This window comes from Gopherus evgoodei, chromosome 4, assembly GCF_007399415.2.
Source record: "Gopherus evgoodei ecotype Sinaloan lineage chromosome 4, rGopEvg1_v1.p, whole genome shotgun sequence".
In the NCBI taxonomy this organism is placed as follows: domain Eukaryota; kingdom Metazoa; phylum Chordata; order Testudines; family Testudinidae; genus Gopherus; species Gopherus evgoodei.
The window spans coordinates 132,180,513-132,198,314 of record NC_044325.1 but is presented as its reverse complement, the minus strand read 5'-3'; the positions used below and the strand labels follow the sequence as shown (position 1 = coordinate 132,198,314).

The 17,802-nt window shown below is 53.2% G+C and overlaps 1 protein-coding gene across 2 annotated transcripts in view; it reads right to left on the bottom strand.

Moving 5' to 3' along the window:
* The window catches only part of INAVA (innate immunity activator), a 46,172-nt gene extending 29,350 nt beyond the window's left edge, over positions 1 to 16,822 (bottom strand). For both annotated transcript variants that reach the window (XM_030562662.1, XM_030562664.1), the window contains exon 1: positions 16,582 to 16,822. The gene's annotated coding sequence lies outside the window, so the exon portion shown is untranslated. The remainder of the gene's footprint in view (positions 1 to 16,581) is intronic.
* Between the last annotated feature and the right edge of the window lie 980 nt (positions 16,823 to 17,802).

The window sequence follows — 17,802 nt, the reverse complement described above, 5'->3', positions numbered from 1 at the left end:
CTTATATAAGTCCATGGTACGCCTACATCTCGAATACTGTGTACAGATGTGGTCTCTTCATCACAAAAAAGTTATATTGGCATTAGAAAAACTTTAGAAAAGGGCAACTAAAATGATTAGGGGGTTGGAAAGGGTCCCATATGAGGAGAGATTAAAGAGGCGAGGACTTTTCAGCTTGGGAAAGAGAAGACTAAGGGGGGATATGATAGTGGTATATAAAATCATGAGTGGTGTGAAGAAAGTGAATAAGGAAAAGTTATTTACTTGTTCCCATAATACAAGAACTAGGGGCCACCAAATGAAATTAATTGGCAGCAAGTTTAAAACACATACAAGGAAGTTCTTCTTCACACAGTGCACAGTCAACCTGTGGAACTCTTTGCCTGAGGAGGTTGTGAAGGCCAGGACTATAACAGGGTTTAAAAGAGAACTGGATAAATTCATGGAGGTTAAGTCCATTAATGGCTATTAGCCAGGATGGGTAAAGAATGGTGTCCCTAGCCTCTGTCTGTCAGAGGGTGGAGATGGATGGCAGGAGAGAGATCACTTGATCATTGCCTGTTAGGTTCACTCCCTCTGGGGCACCTGGCATTGGCCACTGTTGGTAGACAGGATACTGGGCTGGATGGACCTTTGGTCTGACCCAGTATGGCCATTCTTTTGTTCTTATGTCTTCCAATGGTGAATGTGCTCCTAAGTCACTTGGGCATGTCTTCAAAACTCCCCCTACACCCCTTGCCCCAAAGAACATTACAATCCAAGTCACAAACAGCAGAACAGGCTAGGAACAAACCTCAGGGAAGAGTGAAGGAGGACAGAGGTGGAAGTAGCTCCCCCAAAGGGCTCAGGGCCAGATCCCCAAGCGCTCAGCACCTAGCCTACTGAAAACCTGACCCCAGTTGTTGTTTGTTATTGTGGGATCTCTCCTGGGCACTGGACTATCCAAATCAGCATATTACACACCCACCTCCCAGCTGCAAACTAGCTCGTTACTGGAGGGCTAGTTTGTTATTGCTGGCAAGAACTTAGATAACAGTGCAGCATTTGCTAAGACAACCCGTCACAACAGCCTAATAATTACTCACTCAGCACCAGTGCGTTCAGCCCTGTATAAACACTCCCCTCATAAGGGGCTCCCCGGCTAACCCAGACACAGACACTCCAGGTATGTCACATCTGACACATGGGTTACAGACATAGCATGCAGATTTGGCAGCAAGATAAAAGGCAAACAAAGGGCTGGATTTCTGTTTACTGGAAATCAAGCTGAGCTGCTAGATTCCAAAGGCCTGGGTGTGGAGACTCCACCAAACAGCCGGAATCCTGCTGTTGCCACCACGAACACTCTGCGGAGTACAGTGCCCATGCTGGGCGGCTGTTGTTTTTACAGTCACACGCTTGGCTAGACCCACCCTGAGTCAGTGGAACTCCAGCCAGCTGCCAGCGCTGGGCCATGGGGCCCGGTTCTTTCTGTAAAGCCCCGTCCCAGAAGCAAACAGAAGGAAATTCACCGTCACTGACCACCTCCCCCAAGGCGGGGCTAGAACAATGCTCCACACCTGTCTCCTTCAGACAAGACCGAGTCTAGGCTGGATCAGTGACGGATGTGCAGTAGCTGCACAGCCAGAGCGAGAGGTTGCATAGAATGGAGCCAGCCCCTGTCCAAGGGGCTGTTTGGTCACAGAACTTTGACTTTTCTCTGGATATATCTGCAGGGAGTACAGTCTAGTGGTCAGAGCAGAGCCCAGGGGTTCCTCTGCTCTCAACTGGCTGGCTGGCAAGTCACTGCCCTCCCATGTCTTCGTTTCCTCACCTGCAGAAGAGGGCTAGTGAGACTGGTCTGCTGGGAGGCTGAATTAACAAATCTTTATAATGTGCTTTGAGATCCTCCAATGAAAACCAGGCTGCTGATGGGCGGTGCCAGGGGGTGATTATTAGTTGTTGTCATCATTAACCAGGCCTGGGTGTGTAAGTGCCACCAGTCCCCCACAACCCTCAGCCCTCATCTCCACACAGAACTTGTACTGTGTAACAGTGCCATTAGGGTTAAAGTGGTCCAAGCCCGAAGTGTAGACACAACTATACTGATATGAAGGTGTTCTTACTGGTCTAACTCATCCCCATCCAGGAGAGAGAACAGACTCTCCTGGCTTAAGGCACCTGTATACTGGTATGACTGCAACCACATTTGTGCTCGTAGTGGTGTAACTGGTAAATAATCACACTTCTGCCTGACAGCACAAAGCATGTGGGTGTAGCAGGCCTTCAAAACAAGGGAACGCCCAGTTAAGGGATTTTCTTTACCATACCCAACCCCACACACATCCCAGGAACCGCACTCAGCAGCACATCCGCTCCTGCAAACATGGCCAGAAACACAGTCTCCGCGCCCCGTCCAGCACACTGGGATGTATAGCCCATCTCTGAGGCACTCTAGACATCTCTACCAGGATGAGCGGGAATGGGAGGGGAGAGGCATATGGTGACTGACTTCAAATGGAGTTACACATACAGACAGCACCTCGGAAGCACCCTGGCATCTCAAGTGGGGCTGCCAAAAAAAAAAAAAGAAGAGTGCTTGCATCTGAAAATCCTGGCCAACATTTCTGTCCCCTAGTGCTACCCTGCTATCCTACTTCCCTCCCACCAGCCCACCCATCCACTCTGGTAAGAACTCAGCCATGGACCAGGGCACCCGGTGCCTGGCCAGCAGCAGAAGGAACACAGCTGGGTTCTGGCCCAAGAACTTTCCTTGTTGCCCAAGACAAAGACTTGATTTGCCCAGGCTTGTCTGGTGCAGGACTGACTCATGCACTGGACACAGAGGATGGGATGTTGCATCAACAGGGGGATTATTAACCATGCTCAGGGAAGTCTGAAAATAAATACTGACGAGGGAATGCCGGCGCCGCAGGGAGAGCTCTTCAAAGAGACCAAGTAGCCTTGAGTAGCAGAACTGAGTTCAGGTGGAGAGGAAGGCTGGCCTTGTGGCTAAGGCTCAGGAGATGTGGGTTCAGTTCCTGGGGCAGCCCCAGAGTCCCATGAGCTCTTGGACAGGTCACTTCCCCATGTTGTGCGTCTGTTTCCTCAGCCGTACAACGGGGATAACACTTGTCTACCTTGGATGGAGCTCCTGTCATAAACAGATAGTTAAGGGTTAATGTCTCCTTTACCTGTAAAGAGTTAACAAGCTCAGTGAACCTGGCTGACAGCTGATCAGGGGACAAGATACTTTCAAATCTTGGTGGAGGGAAGTCTTTGTTTGTGCTGTTTGTTTTGTTCTTTGTTCTCTCTTAGAGCTAAGAAGGGCCAGACATGCAACCAGATCTTTCTCCAATCTTTCTAAAACAGTCTCTCATGTTCAAAATAGTAAGTACTAGATAGAAGGCGGATTAGTCTTTATGGTTGTTTTCTTTATTTGCAAATGTGTATTCTGCTGGAAGGATATTTTACCTCTGTTTGCTGTAACTTGTAACTTAGGCTAGGGGGGATGGAGTCCCTCTAGTCTATGTATAAGCTTAGACCCTGTAAACATTTTCCATCTTGATTTTACAGAGATAATTTTTACTTTTTTCTTTCTTTAATTAAAAGTTTTCTTTTTTAAGAACCTGATTGATTTTTTCCCTTGTTTAAGACCCAAGGGGATTGGGTCTGAACTCACCAGGGAGTGGTGGGGGGAATTGGGGGGGGGGAGGTTAATTCCTCTCTGTTTTAGGATCCAAGGAGTTTGGATCAGTGTATCTCTCAGGGAAAATCTGGGAGGGGGAAAGGAGGGGGAATGGTTTATTTCTCTCTGTTTTAAGACCCAAGGGATTTTGGGTCTTGGGTTCCCCAGGGAAGGTTTTGGGGGGAAAGGAAGTGTACCAAAACACTATATTTTTGGTTGGTGGCAGCACTATCAGATCTAAGCTAGGAAGTAAGTTTAATGGGGTTGTCATAAACAGATAGTTAAGGGTTAATAGAACAGAAGTACTTCATGTATCTTTTGACCGTAAAGGGTTAACAAGTCCAGTAAGCCTGGCTGTCACCTGACCAGAGGACCAATCAGGGGACAGGATACTTTCAAATCTTGAGGGAGGGAAGTTTTTGTGTGTGCTGTTAGAGTTTGGTTGTTGTTCTCTCTTGGTTCTGAGAGTGACCAGACGTGCAACCAGGTTTCTCTCCAATCTCTCTGGTACAGGCTCTTATGTGCTCAGAATAGTAAGTACTAGGTAGATAAGGTGAGCTAGGCTTATGTTTGTTTTCTTTATTTGCAAATGTGTATTTGGCTGGAAGGAGTTCAAATTTGTATTTTGCTAAAAGGATTTTAATTTGTACTTGTATACTTAGGCTGGGAGGGTATTCCCAGTGTCTATAGCTGAAAGACCCTGTAACATATTCCATCTTAAATTTACAAAGATAATTTTTACTGTTTTTTCCTTCTATAATTAAAAGCTTTTCTTGTTTAAGAACCTGATTGTCTTTTTATTCTGGTGAGATCCCAGGGGACTGGGTCTGGATTCACCAGGGAACTGGTGGGGAGAAAGGAGGGAAGGGGGAGAGAGAGGTTAATTTCTCTCTGTGTTAGGATTACTTTCTCTCTCAGGGAGAGTTTGGGAGGGGGAGTAAGAAGGAGGTGGGAAGGTGAATTTTCCTCTCTGTTTTAAGATTCAAGGAGTTTGAATCACAGTGATCTTCCAGGGTAACCCAGAGAGGGGAAGCCTGGGAGAGGCAACGGTGGGGGAAAGGGTTTACTTTCCTTGTGTTAAGATCCAGAGGGTCTGGGTCTTGGGGGTCCCCGGGCCAGGTTTTGGGGGGGACCGGAATGTACCAGGCACTGGAATTCCTGGTTGGTGGCAGCGCTACAAGTACTAAGCTGGTAATTGAGCTTAGAGGAATTCATGCTGGTACCCCATCTTTTGGACGCTAAGGTTCAGAGTGGGGGATTATACCATGACAGGGGTACATGCAGGTGCCCACTTTCTGGACGCTAAAGTTCAAAGTGGGAATAATACCTTGACAGCTCCTCATAGCCCGTGGCATTTGTCAATGCCACTGAGTGGATTGCCATGTGGGGTGGGGGCTGTACCCTTCATATAGGCAAGATAGGTCACCGTGAGACTGAACACAACGAAAAGGGGAAGAGAAGGAAGATGGGTCCTGTCTCAAGCTCCTGAGAAGTTTCTCTGCTCTCCCAAAGCCACATCAGCTGATCTGAACAGGCTGGGACTGTATCCCTCTCGCTGACCCTGGGTGTAACTCCAGTGACTTCAGCAGTCACTCCTGATTGACAGAAGTAGCAACACAATCTGAACCCAGCCCTGTGCATGGCCTCCTGGTGTTCCTGACATCTTCTCCCTCCCCACTAGGAGGGCCATTGAGATCAAGCCCATTTGTAGCCACGACCAAAGCAGGAAAGGGCGAGGCAGCCAGCAGAAGGCTCATGTTCTGCCAGCAGAGTCAAGAATTCTGCACCCGAGTGCCTCAGGCTGCACTGACCATGGGCCTGTGGGACTGTGTAAATGGGCAGTGTCACGGAGTCACCGTCGATGCTCTGGAACTGCTCCCCATCAAGCCAGTCAGGACTTTGGGGAACCTCCTCTCCCTTGGAGCAGACTTGTTCAGGGCAAGAAGCTCACACAGCTTCACCTCCTGGGACTCTCCTTGGAGCATTCAGCATCCTCTGCCCCTCCGTGCGCTTCCCACAGCGAGTCCACCCCAGCGGGGTCCTGGGGAAGCCACTGGGTTCTGCACCCCCACTTTGCAGTCAGACGTGACTCTCAGCCAGCCAGTAAAACAGAGGTTTATTCGATGACAGGAACAGGGTCTAAAACAGAGCTTGTAGATACAGCGAACCGGACCCCTCGGCTGGGTCCATTCTGGGGGGCAGTGAACCAGACCCCCCAGGTCTGCACTTCACTCAACCCCAGCCAGCTCCAGACTAACAACCCCTCCCTCAGCCCCTCCTCTCTGCTCAGCCCCTTTCCCGGGCCAGGAGGTCACCTGATCCCTTTGTCTCCAACACCTTCAGCTGGCACCTTTGCAGGGGAGGGGCCCAGGCCATCAGTTGCTAGGAGACAGAGTGTCAGGCATTTAGGTGCACTGGCCCTTTGCTCTGCCAGATACTTAAGAACTGCCATGGGGACACTGAGGCACCAATACAGTATTCAGAGAAAACATTAAGAACTTTCCCAGTTCGTCACACCTCTCCCCCCTTCGAGACCGAACTGAGCGAGGTCACTTCAGCCAGTGACCTGGGGAAGTTCGAACCCACCAAGGTTCCCATGGATGCCCCAGCATCTCTCCCATCCCTTGGTGTGAGTTACACCAGGACAGTCCAGTCTTACGCCCTCCCTTAGGTCGGGTGTGCTTGATGGCACTTGCAGGCCGCATGTGGGAAGGTTTATGCAGCCCACACCCTTTGCCACCCCAGTACCCCTGGGCTTCAAGCTGGGATTGGGTCTTTTCCCAGCACTCTGGTCTGTGATTCGGGCTCCCTTGGTTAAGAGCCCCCATCTTGGCCTTTGCCAGCTCTGGGCTTGGGCAGCCGCTTCCCACTTTGTGGCCCAGACACAACACCTCTGCCGTCCCCCCTTGCACTTTCCAGCTTTTAATGTCAGTCCCACCTCCTTGAGGCAGCCCAGCCCCCTCTTCACCTGGGACACCTGTTCCTCCCAGGTCTGGCTAAAGATGCACATGTTATCAATGTCTGCCAGGGCCAAGTTCTCCATTGCCCTTTGCTTGTTTAGAATCTTCCCAGGCCTAGGCATGGGGTTGGCATCGGACACTGTGATGGCTTTAAGCTTCCAATAGCCCCCACAAAACCAGATCATCCTGTCTCCCTTGGGGATCAGTCCCACGGGTGAGGCCCATGGGCTGTAAAACGGCTGGATCCCATCTAAAGCCAGCAGGTCCTTGACCTCTCTCTCCAGGTTCTGGGCTGCTTTCCCAGTGACTCTGAATGGGGAACACCTGATGGGGAGATTGGCTCCCACCTCAGGGAAGAGATCCCCCTGGGGATCTTCCCCCTTCTCCATCCAATCCTCCCTCTTCAGGTCCAGGGGTCCCCTCACTCTCCTCCCATCCAGCAGCTCGAACGGGAAGAACCCTGTGGATTCCTGGGGTACCACCAGCTGCCTCCTGATTCCCCCCAGTTCTATTTCCCCTTGGGGAGCCCATTCCCGGTACAGAAATCCCTTCTCCTGCAGGACTCTGTCCCTGCAGCCTTCCCTAAGGGGGTTTGCAGTGCTGTGGCCAGCAAGTTCCCTCAGCTTCTCCAAGGAGGGATCCTTCTGCAGCTCAGTCTGGGATTCAGCGGCTGGGGCAGGGAGTGGGACCTGCTCCCTCTCGCTGGCTGGACCTGGGGTCACAGCCCCCCTGAGCCCTGTCCCTGGTAGCTCCCTTCCTGCTGTGTAATCACTTCCCAGCAGCACGTCTGGACCAGGCAAACCTGTTTGGCAGCTGACCTGCCCTGCCTGGGTGTCCCTGCACTCAGCTGGGGTCTCAGCTCCCCCGGTGCTCAGCACTGCCCTTGCTGTCCCAGTGGGGGCAGGCTGCGAGCTCTCTGCTCTGGTCACAGCATCAGAGCCAGCGTGAGCCCCCTCTCCGGTGTGCAGGGGGGCAGGGAGCATCTCTCCCTCCCACTCAGCCCCAGGGGGCTGGTTGCAGGCAGGCAGGTATCCTGAGCTCAGCAGCCCCTCCCCACTGCCAGCCAGGTCATTTGCATTTTCACTGACCATTTCCATCCTAGCCAATTGGTTCCCTGGATTTAAATTCAAACCCTCGGCCGTTACAGGAGCAGGGCCTGGATCCTGTCCCATGGGGAGACAGTCACCCCCCAACAGGACCTCCCAGCTGATATCCTGGAGAACCCCAACTACCAGCCAGCCCAACCACTCCTGGGTCTGCACAGGGATCTGGGCCATAGGCAGGGCGAGGGGCTTCACCCCAGGGAACTTCACCCAGGTCCCACAGTCCCTCAGCATCTGGGGCTGCACCACCACAGTTCTCTCTGTCCCAGGGTCTCGCCCCTGCAGGCGTGTTTCCCCACTGACCCCTGGGCAGCCCCCTATGTTTCTCTGCTTCACCATCACCAATCCACGCTGCTGCTGCTTCTCCTGCAGCTTTTCCTCGGGCTCTTCCTTTCTCTCATGGTCCTCTCGCTCTCTCGGGCTCTGCTCCCATCCCATCCGTCTCCAATCTCCTGATGGGGAACCCAATCGTGAAGACCCTCGTCTGATTGGGGACCAGACTCCCGGGGATGCCTGGCTGATGCTCCAGCTGCTCTCAGATCCTCTTGTAGCCCCATCTGGGCCAGGAATCTGCTCCTCAGAGCGGTGCTTCTCCTCCAACTGCAGGATTAACTGTGCCTTGGTGAATTTCCCCATGCATAACCCTCTCTTTCTGCACAGGATCACAATGTCCTTCTCAAGGAGATGGTGATAGGCCATCACTTCACCGTTCCCAAGTGGCTCTGGACTCACAGGCCTGTGTGCTCTTGGCTCCCCCATGGTTTCCAGGAAGAACCCCTGGTGTGCCAACCCTTCTCGTGGTCACCACCTCTTTGCCAGGGTCGAGCTGCAGACTCCTCCGCCCCTGGGACTGCTCCTGCAATCCCCCGGGGAACCCTGTTACTGCAAAAATCCTTCTCTCTCCCAGGGTCGAGCGGCAAGCTCCTCCACCCCTGAGACTGCTCGCTGCAGTCCTCAGGGGGACCCTGTTTCTCCAACAGGCCTTCTCGCTGGTCACACACTCCCAGAGGTTAACTGCCCCCTGAAACCGTCCCTCTCTGAGCCTTCAGCACGCCTGGTCCTCATTATCCCCCCTTTGTTTTACTGCTCCCCAGTCACTTACTGCAAGCAGCGCCATTCACGGGGTGCAGTACGTCCCACCTCTGCCACCAGTTGTCACGGAGTCACCGGGCGATGCTCTGGAACTGCTCCCCACCAAGCCAGTCCGGACTTTGGGGAACCTCCTCTCCCTTGCAGCAGACTTGTTCAGGGCAAGAAGCTCACACGTCTTCACCTCCTGGGTCTCTCCTTGGAGCATTCAGCATCCTCTGCCCCTCCGTGCGCTTCCCACAGCGAGTCCACCCCAGCGGGGTCCTGGGGAAGCCACCGGGTTCTGCACCCCCACTTTGCAGTCAGACATGACTCTCAGCCAGCCAGTAAAACAGAGGTTTATTCGATGACAGGAACAGGGTCTAAAACAGAGCTTGTAGATACAGCGAACCGGACCCCTCGGCTGGGTCCATTCTGGGGGGCAGTGAACCAGACCCCCCAGGTCTGCACTTCACTCGACCCCAGCCAGCTCCAGACTAACAACCCCTCCCTCAGCCCCTCCTCTCTGCTCAGCCCCTTTCCCGGGCCAGGAGGTCACCTGATCCCTTTGTCTCCAACACCTTCAGCTGGCACCTTTGCAGGGGAGGGGCCCAGGCCATCAGTTGCTAGGAGACAGAGTGTCAGGCATTTAGGTGCACTGGCCCTTTGCTCTGCCAGATACTTAAGAACTGCCATGGGGACACTGAGGCACCAATACAGTATTCAGAGAAAACATTAAGAACTTTCCCAGTTCGTCACAGGCAGTAGAGCAGTAGAAAGGACAAGCTCCCTGCTCTCACTGGCAGATGGGTGTTATACTGTGCACACAAAGGCAGCCCAGACCCCACAGTGCCAGGTAGTCACTAGATGGAGGTAGTGTAGAGGGTCACTTTAAAACAAGACTATGGTCTACATGGTCAGTTGGTGGAAATCAGTCTAGGTCGACAGACTCCAATGGAGCCATGCTGATTTACACCGGCTGAGGATCTAACCCATTATCGTTCCTTACAGCTGATGTTACAGAGAACCCTTGGGAAGGTGCAAAGGTCAGGACTTCCAATTCTCCGGTGAGGGATGTGGGCCCAGCAGCACCCCTGTCCAGGCTAGGGAGGTACCGCTAAAGCATCTGAAAGTCAATGGAACTTGTGCTCCTAATTCACTAGGGTGCATTTGAAAATCCCACCTGTCATCTCTGTGGGAAACATTTTCAAAAGTGCCTCAGTTACCCAGTAGCCTATGTCCCATTGGCTTTCAGTGTGTCACCGAGCACTTTTGAAATGTTACTCACAGAGACTGCAGGTAGGATTTCCCAAAGTGCCTAATGCAGGGGTCCCCAACACAGTGCCCGCGGGAGCCATGGCACCCACGGGGGCATCTAAATGCGCCCGCATCCTGGCCGGCGGTGGAGCATCTGCCGAAATGCCGCCGAATTTCTGTGGCGTTTTGGCAGCGATGCCTCTCGATGACACCACTTGCTGCCGACATGTGACGTCATCGAGAGGCATCGCCACCAAAACGCTGCAGAAATTCAGCTGTGCCGCCTCTCGATGACGCCACTTGCCGCCGACAAGCGACGTCATCGAGAGGCATCGCCACCGAAATGCCGCTGAAATTCGGCGGCATTTCGGCAGGTGCTTCACCGCCGCCACGGTCCTTCATCTGGCGCCCGCCAGACGAAAAGGTTGGGGACCACTGGCCTAACGTTAGTAAGGAGCACAAGACCTCTTTCAAACAGGCCTATGGTAGTGCAAACTAACAACCTTTTCGTTTGGGCCAGCAGCATCCCCATGGGGCAGTTAGTGCTCCCCACTTTTGGGTGCACTGTCATTCACCCACCCCCCACAGTCCGCACTGCAGTGCAGGGTGAGCGATACCTTAGGCCGGTGCCAAGGAATCTCCTGGAACATCGTGCGGCTGATTTGAGGTTTTATTCTTCGTGTTTCCAGCCTGGCCCAATTTCCCCTTCCCCATCCAGGGGAGTTGGCAAAATTTGGACAGCTCCTGGTTAAATAAAACCAAGGTCCTTCCAAGGTGATAAGCCAATTGGACAGTTGCTCAGCACTGCTTTGTACCTGGGAGCTCACATGCTCCCTTGCACTGGATCAATCCCATGGCCGCACAGACGCCCCCTTCTCTCTGCATTCCTGCTATGTCATCACAGCAAGGCCAAGCTTATCTGGAGCCTGGGCTTTGTCTCAGATGCCAACACCTGTAATCCACAGCCAGGGCTACACTAGACATTTTTGCTGCCATAGCAATGTGGGTTGGGGTGTATTTCGCTCAGGGAAATGGTACAAGCTATACTAGCAACAGCACTTTCTGGCCGGTGGATGCTGCATCTCCAGGAGGAGAGTTTGCCGGTCCAGCCGTGCTGATCAAGCTGTGCTGGCACCCCTGTCCAGTGCAGCCTCAGCCTCACTTCTCACGGGAGACTCTCCCCAATTCACAGCAACAACAGGGAAGCCAATGATTGCATCCTGCGCTGTCCGGCCAGGCTGGGATTGCCAACGGGGACCAGAAGAGCTCAGTGCTAAACCACATGTCCTACTGGACATTTGTCTAGCCGAGCCGCTCTAGCTCAAACGCAGCTTATGGGCTGCACGTGGGAACCCAGGGGTGGTCCTCTGGCCTGTGCTGTGCAGGGGCTCAGACTAGATCATCAGCACGGTCCCTTCTGGCCCGACCCACTGCAAATGCCTGACACAAATCAAGCGGGCTGCATTACAAACATGGTTTGTTCACTTCTTTTGACTAATGACCGACCAGGGCTCTGGTCCCAGCTCTGACACTACCTTGCTTTGTGGCCATGGGTAAGCCTAATCCAAGCTCCCTGTCCCTCCGTTTCCATATCTGTACTGTGGGGTGACGATACTGAAGTGCGCTTTGAGCTCTGTGGGTTAAGCATGCTACAGAAGTGCAAAATAGGATTTGTTTTAATAGACCGTCCTTAGATCATTCATATAGTGCCTTCCACGCAGGGATCCCAAAGCACTTCACCAACAGGGGGTTCAGTCGCACAACCCCCTGGGAAGCAGGTCAGGATCTCATTTTTACCTATTTGTAATTGGGGAAACTGCAGCACAGAAGGATTAAACTGGTTTGGGGTGCTTTGTGAGACCCCCAGCCTGATTTCCGAGATGCAGAGCACCCCCAGGGTCCCCTGGCTTCAGCTGGGATTTGGGGGTGCCCAGCACTTTGGGAAATCAGGCCCTAAGTGTTTCAAGTTTGACACCAAAACCAGTGTCTATCTTTGAAAATCTGGTGTGACGAGCCCAAGGTCGACAGAGCCAGAAACAGAGTCCTGGGCTCCTGCCTCGTGCGCTGTGAATAATACCACACTATGCTCTCCCTCCTGACAGTACACTGGTGGTGGCAGCTTCAAAGTGCCAAAGTGATTTAGGAGCACAAGTCCCATTGACTCCTAAGTCATTCAGGAAAATCCAGCCCGCCTGGAAAAGAAAACAAACTGCAATTGCTTTTGCAGAAGTGACCATGTTGAGGAGCGGGTGAAGGCCAGTGGCTGTCGGTGGGTGGGAGAGGCTGGATTATCAGGTTTGCATGTTAGCACAGTGAGCAATAAAGACTCTGTTGATCCCAGAAACCTTGTCACATTCTCTGCCTCTTGTCGCCAGGGATCAGGACAGTTTCTAAACCTGCCTTGCTCCATAGCTCTCAGCTGCTATGTGCCAATGGAAGCAGCACGCAGACCAAACTGCACTGTGCTGTGCAAACATTCCCTGCCCAAGAACAACAGAAATTAAAGGCAGAAAGCCAGTGATAAACACAGTGGTGATCCCCAGCGGCTTCCCTTCCAATACCCCTCTCCTGCCTGCCCTGCTCCTAGGCTTCTTTGTCTTAGCCAGACAACAGGGGAATTCACAGAACACTGTGTGGATTCTTCCTGCTCTGATAATCAGCTCTTTAAAAATAACCCACAGGGCAGGACAAGTGCCATGTTAATGTCTCCCTGCCTGGTCACAGACCATCCATCATCCAGCAGGGCTGGGAAAGAGACTGATTTCCCTTGCTTCAAAGAGGCAAACCTCGTCAGGGTTGGGGATCCTTCCCCCCGGCAGGCGGTAGGAGGTTTTCCTGGACAAAAGTCCGCTTCACAAGTAGGCTTCTGAAGAACCGCTATTGCCTGCACAGTGGGATTGTCAGGGAGCTTAGGCTGTGTCTACACTGCCACTTTCAGTGCTAAAACTTAAGTCATTCAGGGGTGTGAAAAAACATGCCCCCCGCACGACAAACATTTTTAGCGCTGAAAAGTGCCGATATAGACAATGCTTTATCTCCGGGAGCTGCGCTCCCACCGCTTGTTCAAGATGGTTATATTTTATCTCTGGGAGAGCTCTCCCCGGCCAAAAAGCACGACTACACTGCCCACATCAGAGGGCTGCCGCGGCCGGGTTGTAATGTGGGTAGTGTAGACATGCCCTTAGAAAATCACCTCTCAAAGCACCAAAGAAGGTGGCAAGTGGAGCCCAGAGGGCTGGCCCTGGATTCCAGCAGCCAGCCATGAATGGGGGATATTTACTTCAGGGCATCACAAAAACATGAGGGGCCAGATCTGCAGCAGAGCCCAGCACCTTGCACCTGCCCTGGAACATTAGGGGTTAGATTTCCAGAGACAGTGCCCAACAAGCTCAGCTCTCCCGAAAACCCAGGCCCTTATTTTGGTGCCTAAAGGGAAGCTGGGGCCTTCTGAAGGCTGATCCAAAATGTACTGTGTTTTGGGGACCACACCCCGCAGTCTTCCCACAGGCAACCGCCCTCCCCCGCAGCTGGATGAGGCACTGGTTTAGTGCTGGTAATGTCCCTGGTACATACAAGAGATAAAGCACCTGCCCCAAAAAGTTTGTCATGACAAGCCCCAGTCTTGCAGGCAGATCCACGCAGGCAGATTACCAGGCCTCGGCACAGCCCTGCACAGACCTTAGGCCGAACTAGGGTCAAAGGCCAAGCTACAGGACAATACAGAACACAGGATGGGGAGTGTGATTTCTGGGCTTTTCTCTTTTATGCAGTCATGAGCTTGCTTCCTATGGGCATCATGGGAGGAGTGAGCTTTTATGAGCACTCTGACTAGGTTGTTTGATAAACCAGGAGGAGAGAAGAGTGGCGTATTGAAAGCTGTGTTAAAATTGAAGACTGACTCTTTAAATATCAGGGGGGTTCCTGGTCCTGCTTGCAGGCTGGGGGCTCTGTAGGGCAGTGTGCAATCCAGGCCTAGGAGCAAGCAGTCTGCCTGCAGCCACCCAGCCTATAGGAAGGTGGACTGAGTTGGGCCTTATGCCTTAGTGAGCAGCCTGCTTTGTCTCTCTCTGTTTTTTGGTCCTGTGTGCTATTGTTCAGCATTCTAGGACACAAACTTGTGAGACGTTGCAACCTTCCAGCCAAAGTATTTATGTTTAGCTAACATGTCAGTGTGTATGCCATGAATGAAGGGTATGCCACGGGGGCAGGCCATGGGGTGAAAGGCCCTGGGAGGGGAGAAGAATATTATTAGGGTGTCAGATCTGATGTCATTGACGGAGCACAGGAGAAGGGGTGAGAAACACAACAGGAGGCAAGGTCCAAGATATCTCCAGGAGAGGCAGCAGCAAGTCCGGTGGGACTCAGGAGACTGGGCTGTATTCCCAGCAATGAAGCAGACTGTGGACAGAGCCATTTCACCTTTCTCAACCTCACTTCCCTTCCACTATGTGCTCTCTGGAGCATGGACCATCTTGCGCACTGTGTGTGTGTAGCATCCGGCACAGTGAACCCTGATCTCAGCCACGGCTGCAGGCACTGCTCTGACACCAAATACTAATAATAATGGGAGGCTAGCCTACAAAAGGACTGTAGGAATTGGACCTAAAACCTGCCTGCATTTCAAGTACCACCTCATTTGTGAGGTGCTGAGTAGGGGTCTACTGGAACTTCCATCACAAGCAAACAGAGCAGACTCTGCATGGATTTTATCTCGTTGCCGCCAAAAGTTGCCCCAGGGCAGACAATGGACATTCCTGATCTCAGCTCTTCGCCAAATCACTGTTGAACCATTCTGAGCAGGGAAAAGTTAGCCAGCTCCGTCTTTTTAAAAAAAAAGTCAGTGAAGTAGAAGGTGACTTTATACAGTGTCTGTCCCAAATGCTGCATGCACCACGCTTTGCGGAGGTCAGAGCCAATCCTGCAATTCCATCCCCACAGGCCCATGCAGAGTCCTGCTGCAGCAGATGGGCTCCTCCCAGGCCCACGATTCAGCTGCAGGATTGGGGCCTGGGATAACTCCCTTCAAACAATAAATAGCAGCAAGTGAGAAGCCCTGAGAGGTGGGGCTTTGTGGTTAAACCACTGAACAGGGCCTCCAGAGATCGGCGCTGAGTTCCTAGCACTGCCACAGACTTTCATCGCTCTGTGTCTCAGTTCTCCATCTGTAAGACGAGTACACTGATAAGTCCTTCCCCCCACCATCGGACTTGTGTGTGTAGGGCTGTAACCCTACCAGGCAGGGCATGCCTCTCCCTGTGTGTGCGCCCAGGCTAATGGGGCCCTGAGCTCAGCTGGGGTGTAGAGACTTCTCTGTGATATCGCTCTGAAGAGCTGGATCTAGGACTTTGGCCTGTTCTTCACACACAGCCCCGCCATCAAGGTTCTGATTCCAAACCCAGAACTGAAATACACATCTGGTCCGGAGCCTCTTTCACCGAGCTCAAGAACCCTGGGCCAGACTCCAGGCTCGGTGACACTGCTGTAAATCCAGAGTAACTGTACTGAAGCTGATGGTGTTACCCCAAATTTACACCAATGTGGCCTCCTGGATCCAATGAGGAGTGTGAAACCCAAGTCGGACTGGTGACAGCCTGGCCCATCTCCATTGTGAGAATCCTTTACAGGTTTCATGCAAGCACAGGCAGAGACTGTCTTTGTGTTACCTGTATGTAGGCTGCCAAGTTAGGAGCCCTGATCCCTATCAGGGGTTGGAAGGTGCTGCTGCAATAGAAATGATGGGCCAGCTCTTCAGCTGATGTAAGCTGGGATAGCTCCACAAGGCAGCTGATTTACACCAGCTGAGGACTGGCCCAAAGGATCCCCAGGGACCTGCACACATGGATAACACACTAATGCACACAAGAGAACAGGGACATATTCACTCAGAATCATTAACCTGCCGCAGAACCGTCCTGCACCCAGCACAGCAGCCAACCTTTCCCTTCCTTCATGCTCTGAACTAAGGGGGCTGGCTGGCCAGCTCCTGCTCTTGTTCCTTCGGGAGGAGAAAGCTGCCGGTGCTAGGGATTACCAGGACAGCTGGGTCTCAGCTCAGCCTGTCACCTCATTCCAGTGATAGGTTTCCGTCTTAGCTCTCAGGCTGTCCCTGCCTGTCTTTCTTCCTCCAAGCAGCAAATCTCACCCCTCCTTTGGCCAGATCTCAGCGGTGTAAACCCAAACCCATGGAGCGCTAACCTCCACCAGCCCCGGAGCGGGCCAGTCTCTTTGTCTGGTCTCTTTTCCACCCTGGAGCCAGGTCAGCAGATTGCAAAACCACCTCTCCCAAGGACCCCAGCATCCTTCAGGCTCCGGCTGGTTTGAAATCGGCAGCGGGGGGAAGCAACAACTTGGTTCAAAGGGGGACCTGGCTGTCTGCGCCCTTCTTCCTCCCGGCAGAACAAGTTCGAACAGCAACAAGTGCAATTAGAGGGGAGCAGCGCGCACACGTCCCCGGGGATCGCGAGGCGCCTCCAGCCCGCGGATCCGAGCTCCCCTGTGCAGAGAGGCGGGGTTGGGTCTCACTTACCGGGCTGGCTTCGTCCCTGCGCACCTCGGGAGCGCTACGGCCCCCGCTCGCTGCCCCAGCCCGGCGGGCTGCAAAGCTCCGTAGGGGGCTAGTTTCACTCCGGCAAAGCCTGGCTCCGTCCCGGCTGCTGGAGCGCTGCAAACATGTGTCCCTGGGGCAGACCAATCCCCAAGGAAAAGGGAGGCCGCTAGCGCCCTTTTTAAGCTCGGCCCGGGGCCGAGGACGGGATACCGCACGCGGAGCTGTGTGTTCACTTCGATCGCTGGGTTGTTTTGTGGCCCTGGAGGTCACTCACCATCCCCCCGCCCCCGTGTCCTGCCCAGATTCCAGCGCCCCGGCCCTAGAGCAGGGCAGGGCAGGCCCTGGGCTCCTCCCAACAGCACAGTCCTCCCCCGTGGCTGCTTTTCTCCTGGGAGACCCGGGGGGGAGTGTGGGGAGAAAGGAATCGGAGTGTTTTCAAATCCGCCCACAAGGAAAGTGTGTAAGGCAGCTGGCTGTGAATGTGGGGCTCCTGGTGGATTAGCAGCAATCCGCCAGCTAGGCAGATGCACAATGGCAAACTAATGAGTTGTTTGGAAAGCCAGCTAGCCTGGGTACTTCTTAGGGGCCGAGCAATTGAACTGCCCCGGGGATCCGAGCTGAGACCTGAACTTCAATGCTGTGTTCAGTGTCTATGGGTTCATTTTGCACACTCCAGATTCCTTCAGGAGCCCAGGGCCCATCTCATGAGGAAACAACTGACTGTGTAAACAGGACAAGCTTTGTCCAGGGCCAACACAGAAATGCACCATTGAGCACAGACTCCTTTGGTCCTAGCCTAGCACCACTAACAGCTGAACCCATTTCACTCCCGCAAGGACCTGTCGAGGACACCTAGTGTCAGCAGTGAGAGTACATGGGGCCCTGCAGTCTAGATACCAGACCCTAGGCCAGATCATTAGCTGATGTAAATCAGTGTAGCTCCGTGCCCGATCTGGCCCTCTGACCCCCGCCTCACTTGGAAGAAGAGGGAACAGCTTGCTGGGAAATGGGTTTGGATACGGAACACGTTCATGCCAAACCATCTCAACGGTCCATAACATCTATGAAGAACCTTTCTGGTTCCTATTCCGAGGCGAGGCCTGCCAAACCCTCCCAGCCCGCTGCGAGGTCAACGAGATTACTATCCCATTGCACAGACAGGGAAACAGAGGTGCAGCAGTGACCACACCTGAAGTCATT